This window comes from Vicugna pacos, chromosome 31 (assembly GCF_048564905.1).
Source record: "Vicugna pacos chromosome 31, VicPac4, whole genome shotgun sequence".
In the NCBI taxonomy this organism is placed as follows: domain Eukaryota; kingdom Metazoa; phylum Chordata; class Mammalia; order Artiodactyla; family Camelidae; genus Vicugna; species Vicugna pacos.
In genome coordinates this window covers 13,535,135-13,543,798 of record NC_133017.1, presented here as the reverse complement: position 1 = coordinate 13,543,798, position 8,664 = coordinate 13,535,135, and the positions used below count along the sequence as shown (strand labels likewise).

Genomic DNA, 8,664 nt, shown 5'->3' with positions numbered 1-8,664 from the left:
GTGGAGTCTGGAAATCGCCAGCAGCCCCGCCGTGTGATCTCTGCCCATCCTCCATCCTCTTGGTGTTCTGTGAGGTGATTTCTCTGTTGTAAGATATGCAGTGTCTTTTATCCACTGCAGTAAGAATAGGAAAAAATCTCTGAGACTCATCCCCCTAGAGTTTTTTTGGGTGAGCATTTTAATTTTTTCTTTTTAAAGATCACAAATTCATTTAATTTGAGACGTCAGCTGTGATATGGCTTCATTTCTCAGTCACCGTGTGTCCTGTTTTAGCTGCTGGCATCATCCCATATTATTTTTTTGTCACCTTTGTGGAAAGGATTGGATCCCAGTCAGCCACTGTGTGCTTTCCCTTTGTGGAATACCTCTCTGAGCAGTTTATTTGAACTCCCCTCTTTTCTAGATTGCTCATGCTGGAAGATGTACTTACTAACTCTCCTCCAGTGATGATAAAATGGGTTGGAGTTGATAAATCTTCCCACGTACAGATTTTCAAAACTCCTATTGATCCATGGTGCTTTCATGTTAGAGAAAGAATTGAAGCATCAGGTCTAAAACAAGACAACTTCAGCCCCAGGGCTGAGGAGGCCAGCCAGCCGCTGGGGAGCTGTGATGTGAGGAGGCTTTCAGAACCTTCCCTCTGTGACTGATCAGTCACCCAGCCACACAGGGCATCCCTGCGAACGAAGGCGGTTGCCGGCGTGGGGCTGGTGCAACTCTGCGGCCCCGCAAGCAGCTCAGCCTGGCTGAGGCGTGACTTACGCTGACAGAGGGGCTGTTGTAAGCCCCAAGGGTTGCGGCCTCTATGCAGTGGTCAGACCGAAGGCATTTTCTTGTCCCTCCAGAGACGGACGAGCGCGGGGAACCCCGAGGGAACTGCACGTCGACTTCAGCGCCACATCCTGGTCCGTCTGTTTCAGTGCTGTGATGGGAGTGGCTTACTCCAGGCTACCAACAGAGGGGATTCGGGCTTTGACAGTGGAGGCCCGACTTTAATCAGGAGCGGTCAGAATGTTCACACTGAAATCACGGGAATTCCCTGCATACGTTCAGTTTAAACCTGTTCACATAAGGACCGATGTTATTTTTAGCGGAAGTGCAGGAAGCATCTGAAAGCGAACAGGTGGTGGTCCTGGTCCCGGCTGCCCGCCGGGGACCGCGGTGTGGGATGGGATGGGCAGATGTGGGCAGGGAAGTGGCTCCCGTCTGCTCCAGGGGGGGCGTTCCCGGGGACTTCTCAGCCTCCCTGTTGCAGCCTTTTCACGGGCTGTGAGGCTGGCCGGCAGCAGGTCTGGCCCCGGGAGGAATGCTGGGGGCAGGATTTTAGGGGGTGTCGGGGGCTGTGGTGGCCACCGAGGCAAACCCTCTTCCTTAGCAAAAGTCTGCCCACGTGAGCGACATTGCTTCCTTCTCTTTTCAAGGTCTTTATGAAATTGCTCACGGACTGACTGCATGAGTGCCTGTACTGTTTTTGTTTGGTCATTTTTAGACCTTCAAAGCTCAAAGAGCTGGTCTCCTCTGAACAGCATGAAGAGATTGCCCCATTGTGTTGTGTGCCTGTGTGTTTAAAAATGTTTCATAGAAAATGTATACACGCAACTGACAAGCGATAGCCTCCTTTGACGTTCGTGTTACGTCTCTTAGTGCTCACAGTGAATGCAAACGGGTGCTGCGAAGAGCCTAAGGCAACTCCAGCAGGGATGGCACATCTGTACTGTTACAATGACTTAGCAATTCCGGCTTAGCTGAAAGGCACGCCACGCACGGGAGACTCCGCCGTGTCGCCGTCCATGGAAGTGCCCCCGCTCAGCTGGCGTGCTCCAGCTGGAGACGCCTGGTGCGTCCCTGCTTCCTCACTTCCTGGTCTGCTCGCCTTCCCCGAATGACACCACCGTGGGACTCTGCTAAGTTCTGACTTGCCTTCTGTTAAGAGGCTTATTTCTATTAAATGCCCTTTACCCCCAGTTTAAGCCATAAATGAAATCACACATTTTTGTAAACAGTGCTGAAGTCACCTATGTCTTTATGTCACAAAGGTACATTGACAATGCCTAGGGTACTCCTTTTTAACTTCCACTTGGGGGGAGAAGTTAACAAAACAGACTCAAAATCAGTTGAAAATCCTTTCAAAGTCTCAAAGTGCCAATCAGATTCTTGCCAACATCAATTTATAGAAGGTAAGTTTGATTTCTGCTTCCAGAAGCTAAATTTCCAGTTCGCTTGTCTCATTCTCTCCTCCCCAGCTTTAAAAAAATTTTTGTCTTGGATAAGATTTCAGTTCCCCGTGTACCACTCCTGCTTCCACTTAAAGGCTATAATTAAGTCTTTTGTGTTTTCTGACTGCAGTCCATTCCAGGCACTGGATGAGGGCCAAGATACTGTCTCTGCAGGGCCTTCCCCCAGTGAAGGGCCTTCCCCCAGCAGAATGATTGCTGGCTTTTGTAATGTGAATTATAATACACAAGGCAAAACAAATTCGCCTTAATATAAAATGGGTTGTAAGGTTTTATTTCATCAGCCACCTGTCAAGCGAACCCACTTATAAATTCCAAAATAGTTTTTAATCTTTGCATTCATGTTTCTTCCATTTTCATTCTCAAAAAACACATCGAATTTCCACCGATGCCCTCCTTCTTCTGTTTATGTATACTTCCACTTCTTAAAAGCGAGTAACAGACTACTTTAAAGCACGGCTTCATTTTTTCCAGTATGATTTGGTTTTTTTTTTTAAGGTCAGAGTTAGTACTCAGTTCAGCAAGTTGTAGAATTAGGTGCTGGGAAAAACACCCTTCTTCCTGGTTACTCTCACACGACACAGAGTCATCCTCCATGCACTGAGAGAGTACAACTGGCATTGGGAAAAGCAGACCTGACCTTGTATCTTAGGTCCAGCACAAGATTAAGTATGGAGTCAGTATCTGAAAAATGCTTTGCCACCCGAAAACCCACAACAATCTTAACAATTTTGGGGTGAATCTTACATATTAACTCCCCTGTAATTAGGCAACTGAGAACTACAATCTGGGAAGATTTTAAGGTTATAAATTGGGGCAGGAAATGGTAATAAAAGCCAGCTTCCGGACTCTTTGTTCTGTGTTTTGTTAACTGGAGGGAAAAGGGCGCCCAGGATCGATCTCCTAAAGGACGCAGTCTGTCTGCTTAGCTTTCCTGGGCCAGAGCCCACAGACCTCGCAGTGTTCTGCAGCGTGACCTTCCTTGCTTATTTGAACCCGTTTACCATCAGCGCCTCTGCTTCAGTCGGACTGTCCGTGAACCCGCTGTGCTTCCTCCTGCCTCTTGGCCATGCTCTATCCTTTCCCTGCACCACGCCGCCTGTGACCCTACCTCCCTCCTCCCGGCCCTATGTCCTCCGGGGCTCACTCTGGTCCTCGCCCCACACTAAGCCTTCTCTTGATGCATGCAGTTAACATCCCTCGCTCCCTCCTCTGAACTCTGAAACTTGTGTCTTTACCGGCTCATATTTTTGTTTCCTTTGTATATGATCTTACCTTATGTGCTCCTATGGATGGTGTTTTATACCTTTATATCCACTGCCAGCAGCACCATGGATTTATACCTCCTATAGGACTGAATTGACGTCAGAAGTGGCCAGTGGCTCCTTTTCTTCCCCGCTCACACCCTCGGTCTGGTGATTTGAATTGGAGACTAAGTGCTGTGGCCTGAATGTTCATGTCCCCGGCCCCAAATTTACACAGCATAGCCTTAATTCCCTCTGTAATGGTATTTGGCTGTGGGGCCCTTAGAGGTGAATAGGCCAGGAGGGTGGAGCCCCCACTCACAGGATTTAGTGCTCTTACAGGAAACGTGAGAGAGGCAGGATGCCTCTGTGCAGCAGGTGAGGACACAGCAAGAAGGCGGCCGCCAAAGCCGGAGGAGGGCCCTCACCAGCGGTTTGACCATGCTGGCGGTCTGGTCTTGGACTCGCAGCCTCAGAGCTGCGGCTTTTCTACTCCCATCACCCATCCTTTTGTTTTTTCCCTTATAGTACCAACTTGTGAGTGTCATTAAAACACCATGTTGATTATGAAAATCCATTAATAAAATTTTTGCTGATTTTTCTCAACTGCCTACCAAATAAAGACCAGATTCTTTGATCTGACAGATGTATTCCAACCCATAACCTGTGACTGCTCCGCTAGACATGAGAGGATACTTTCCACTCACACCGGACCACCCGATGCTCCCTGGCTCTGCTTTACTCCCCAGCGCGTTGGCCCTGCTGCTTTGGAGGCCCAGCAGCGTCTTCTCTCAGCTCACCCTGTCAGACTCTCAGACTCCTCTGCGTCCTCCCAGGCCCGGCTCAGTGCCACCTGCTCTTGTCTTCCAGGAGCCTCCCTCCTCTCTCCCCCGGTACGCCTCCACCTGCTCTCCTGGACTACCACGCTCAGGATGGTTTAACTCTTGTCACCCATTTGACTCGGAGCACGTATACATTGCGTTGCTGTTATTTGTTACCTTACCGTACTTCCTAGTGGAGGGAAGAAATGGAACCTGGCATCATCAGTTCAGTGTGTCTTTGGGCAAGTTATAAATGTTCCCATGTTTTTGTTTCCTGATTAGTTGAGTGGCAATAGGCCCTTCCTGCCTATCTCACTTGTTTTTTTGAAAATAAAATAAATAAAACGAATTCATCTCATAAGAGATACTGCAAAGGACTACACAGCTCTTACTTATATCTTATTATAAGATTCGCTGAGACTCTCTCTGGATGGTCAGTACACAGTTGGGAGTTGGTGGGGAGGTGAGAGTCTTTATTCTGGAGAAGAATTACCTGTGGACGTGACCGGCATAGACACCAACCCAGTATTTTGTCCTTTCACTTAGATGTTGAGTTGATGACCATTGTAACAGTTCTAAGAGCAGTAGGAAAAGGTGGAGTCATCGAGACGTAAATGGTGCAGCCACTTTGGGAAACAGTCTGGTGGTTTCTCAAATTGTTAAGCATAGAGTTACCATACGACCCAGCAATTCCACTCCTAGGAATGTACCCAAAAGAAACGAAAACATATGTTTAGACTAAAACTCAGACATGAATGCTTATAGCAGTACTGTTCATCTCAGCCAAAGTGTGGAAACAACCCAAATGTCCATGAAGTGCTGAACGGGTAAGCAAAATGTGGTCGGCCCACTCAGTGGGGCAGTGTTCTGCCGCGGAAAGCAGTGAAGCACTGAGACCCACTACAACACGGAGAAACTTGAAAGCGCTGTGCTAAGGGACAGAAGACAGTCATAACAGATCTCATGTTCTGTTACCCCGTTTCTGTGAATGGCCGGAACAGGTAAATCCACACAGACAGAAATGGATTGGTGGTTATTTGTGGCTGGGAAAGGAGGAGGCTGGGGTACAAAGTAGTGGTATCTAAAGGGAACAGGCCTTTTTTTTGAGGTGATGAAAATGTTCCAAAACTGGCAGTAGTGATGGTTGCACATATCTGTGAAAAAACTAAAAACCACTGGGTTGTATACTTTCAATGGGTGAATTCTATGACTTGTGAATTACATTTCAATAAATTGCTATTTTAAAACATCAAAACTCCAACACCAGCCATCACCTCCCCGCCCCCAAACAAAGAAAAAGAGCCTACAACTTACCAATGCCTGCTCAAGTTTCTGGAATCAAAACGGTTCAGATAGTCAAAGACTAAAACATTAAGTCCAGGGCGTGTGTCACACGTGTCCTTGTGGCTGGTGCTTTGTTTGCTCCCAGCTTATTCATATTCCCCTGAAGGAAACCGTGTTCTGCTGTCTGCATCTGCAGTCTTACCCATCGCTGAAGGTGGTAACCCATGGAGTCACAGCACGCTGCTGACTGGCCTGCACTGAGTCTCTGATTTTAACTGAGCCGCGTCAGGTTGTCCAGACCAGAAGTTCTGTAAAAGGTGATGCCTCAGGTCGGGGAGAGAGGAGAAAACCCCACGCTCCCAAACTCCAGGGAACACTTGGAGGGCACCCACGCCTGCCGATGCATTTAAGTCAAGGCCAGGCAATCACAGAAAAAAAGGTCATGCAGGCAGGGACTTTCTGTTGTGAGAAGTCCCCTGTCCTGCTTGCTCTCTGAGACACGTGCTAAGATCACCACCGAGTTCCCGTCGAGTTTTCGTTTCTCTGTGTCGTGCAGAGACTGTTGCACATAAATTCAGTTTCATTGCTCTGCTCTGTCTTCTTTCAGGTATAGTGGGGGTGTGTGGGCCTCGCAGCCCTTTCCTGGGGGCCACGTTAACCTACTGGGAAGCTGGGCTTCTCTTGCAGACATCCCCGCTGGTGTCTGACTTTCTGGGTCTCGGCTGCTTCGATGGCCTCTGTGTCTTAGCACATCCCATGACCCGGTGACTCCTCTTCCTCCTGATGCCGGAGAGAATGGGACAGAGAAGGTTCTGTCACCTTCCCCTGTCCCCTTGACCCTTTAGCAGCTTCAGTAGGAAAACATCAGATGACGCGGTGTATAGACTATTTATCAAAACACAGTAACGGATAACCAGAAAGTTAATGCTAACATTTATTAAGCAGTTACTATTCACCGTTCACTATGGGGGACGCTCTGCTGAATTCCAGCAACTCTTGAACATGCACTTTTGTTGTGCCTATTTGATGGGTGAGTAAACCAAGTCTCAGAGGGGGAGGAGCTTGCCCAGGTGACTCAGTCGTTAACGGTGGGGCTAGGTGGTCACCTGGGCAGGCTCTCTGACACTGTTAACCACCAAGATTCGATTCCTGAATCGTCTGGAATTTTCTCTGTACATTTGAAGGAAATGACCGCAGACTCAAGTTTTCACCACGTGAGTGTCCACATGCCGGACATCTTCCATGCGTCCTGCGGACCATCTCCGCGTCTCTCCACCCAGCTTGGTGCGGCCACAGGTGTCACCTCCTGTCATTTGACTGTCTCTGCTCAGCCCTATCTCTGGGTTCTGGTAACCAGGCCATCTCTTTGCCTAAGAGTGGTAACACATGCGCTACCAGCCCCGGGCACTGCCCTGATGCCTGGTTTCTCCACGGCCTCCCCGCACCTTTGTAAACAGACCTCATATTAAACTCCCCTGAGTGTCTCTGTTACTCGTGCCACTGGTGTCCTGCTGGGACCCGAGCTGATCCAGTCCTTCATGGTGTTCCCCCAACCCTGGCCTGGACCTGTCTGCAGCTCACACCCCTGCCTCCCTGCCGTGGCCCTCGGGTAAACTCTGCTGCCTTCCTTCCGCAGAAGGACAACGTTCAACTCTGGTTCTGCCCCGAGTCCCCCAGACTCAGGCTGGCCTTGCGGAGTGGGGGCCTGGGGGGCAGGGGAGGGGCTGTGAAGTGCCCCCAGGTCTGTCCAGTCTCCCCACCCTGGAGGACTCCGGTCGCTGAAGCCTTAGTAACTCACTGCACCTCTCAAGGATCTACACTAATTATTTTCTCAGAGACAGCATGACCTAGCCCAATCCGAATAAAAACATATTTCTTTTACTCCCAGGGCGGTGGCCCAGACCCGCAGAAACAGTGGATCTTTATTGTGCCTCAGTCATGGGTTTCAGGCTCTGTTCTGCTCTGCCTGCAGCCCTGGCAGCAGAAACAGAAGCCCATCACAGCTTTTAGTGGCTCCCTGGGGGATGTTACCCGCGGTGATCAAATTACTTTGATTCAGAATTTGGGGCTGGGCACTTGGAACGATGCTTCCTTGTTCATAAGCGGATTGTGATGAGCAGCCTTGCTTCTGTGGAATTTTCTCTGCTTTGCCTTTTCCCCTCACATTCTGAAAACAACAGTAAACCTGCAACCTAGGGAGGCCCTGCAGAGAGGCACCTAGTTCAGGGCTTGAAAGGTCACAAAGCCTTCTTGCAGGAAGTTACAGGGGCTTTCTGGGTGGAGGGGACAGTTTGTGCAAAGGCCCAGAGGCAGGAGAAAGTGAGAAATCTGGGGAACTGAGTTGCCGGACTGCACGTTTCCAGGAGTTCATCCAGTTCAAGCATCCTCAGGCGCTAAGGATGAGAGACCAGACGTGGGCTCAGTAGGGCCACGCGGTTTTTCTGTATAGTGGGCATCTGTTCTGGTGGTTAGCGCCCTGACGTAGAGTGACCTGACCTCCCACAGACTGTCCCAGTTTTAGCACTGAAAGTCCCATGTGCAAGGAAACCACTTCGCTCCAGACAAACCAGCTCACCTGTGCTGTGAGAGCAGTTCCAGGCTTTGGGCATCACTCCTGCATTAACACACGTGCACATGCGCATAACGTAGTCCGGGTTCGGGTTTGCGTTCTCAGGTCCCGGCTTTACAAGGTGATGTGTTCGGTGGTCCTCTTGCTCTTGTAGTTTTCAGCAGGAGTTTTAATTCGAAGCATCATCTCAGACGACCTCCTCTCACCTTGACAGGCTAGAGTATTTTTTTCCTAAGTGTAGTCTCTGAGGCATCTTACAATTCCCTTTCCTGCTGTCAGACTGAGTTTCCCCCGAGGATCTTTGAAGATCTCTCTCTTCAGACTTTTCTGCTCAGGAGAAATTCCTTTTGCGCTTCAGAAGATGTCTGGCTGTATTAAAACAAGCCTGGCTACAGCTGGAATGTCTGAAGGCTGTTCCAGAAATGGTGGGTTTTTGTTTTAATTTTAGCCGCTAGATCACGTACTTAGCATAGACCGATCTGCAAGAATAGCAGGTATCCCAGCTGACTTGC

The 8,664-nt window shown here is 49.3% G+C and overlaps 1 long non-coding RNA gene across 1 annotated transcript; it reads left to right on the top strand.

The window, feature by feature from the left end:
- Positions 1-7: 7 nt before the first annotated feature.
- LOC140690578 (uncharacterized) lies at positions 8-4,115 on the top strand. The gene is made up of 3 exons (XR_012065886.1): positions 8-74; positions 846-2,177; positions 3,821-4,115. It is a non-coding gene; the product is annotated as an uncharacterized lncRNA (long non-coding RNA).
- The last annotated feature ends 4,549 nt before the right edge of the window (positions 4,116-8,664 follow it).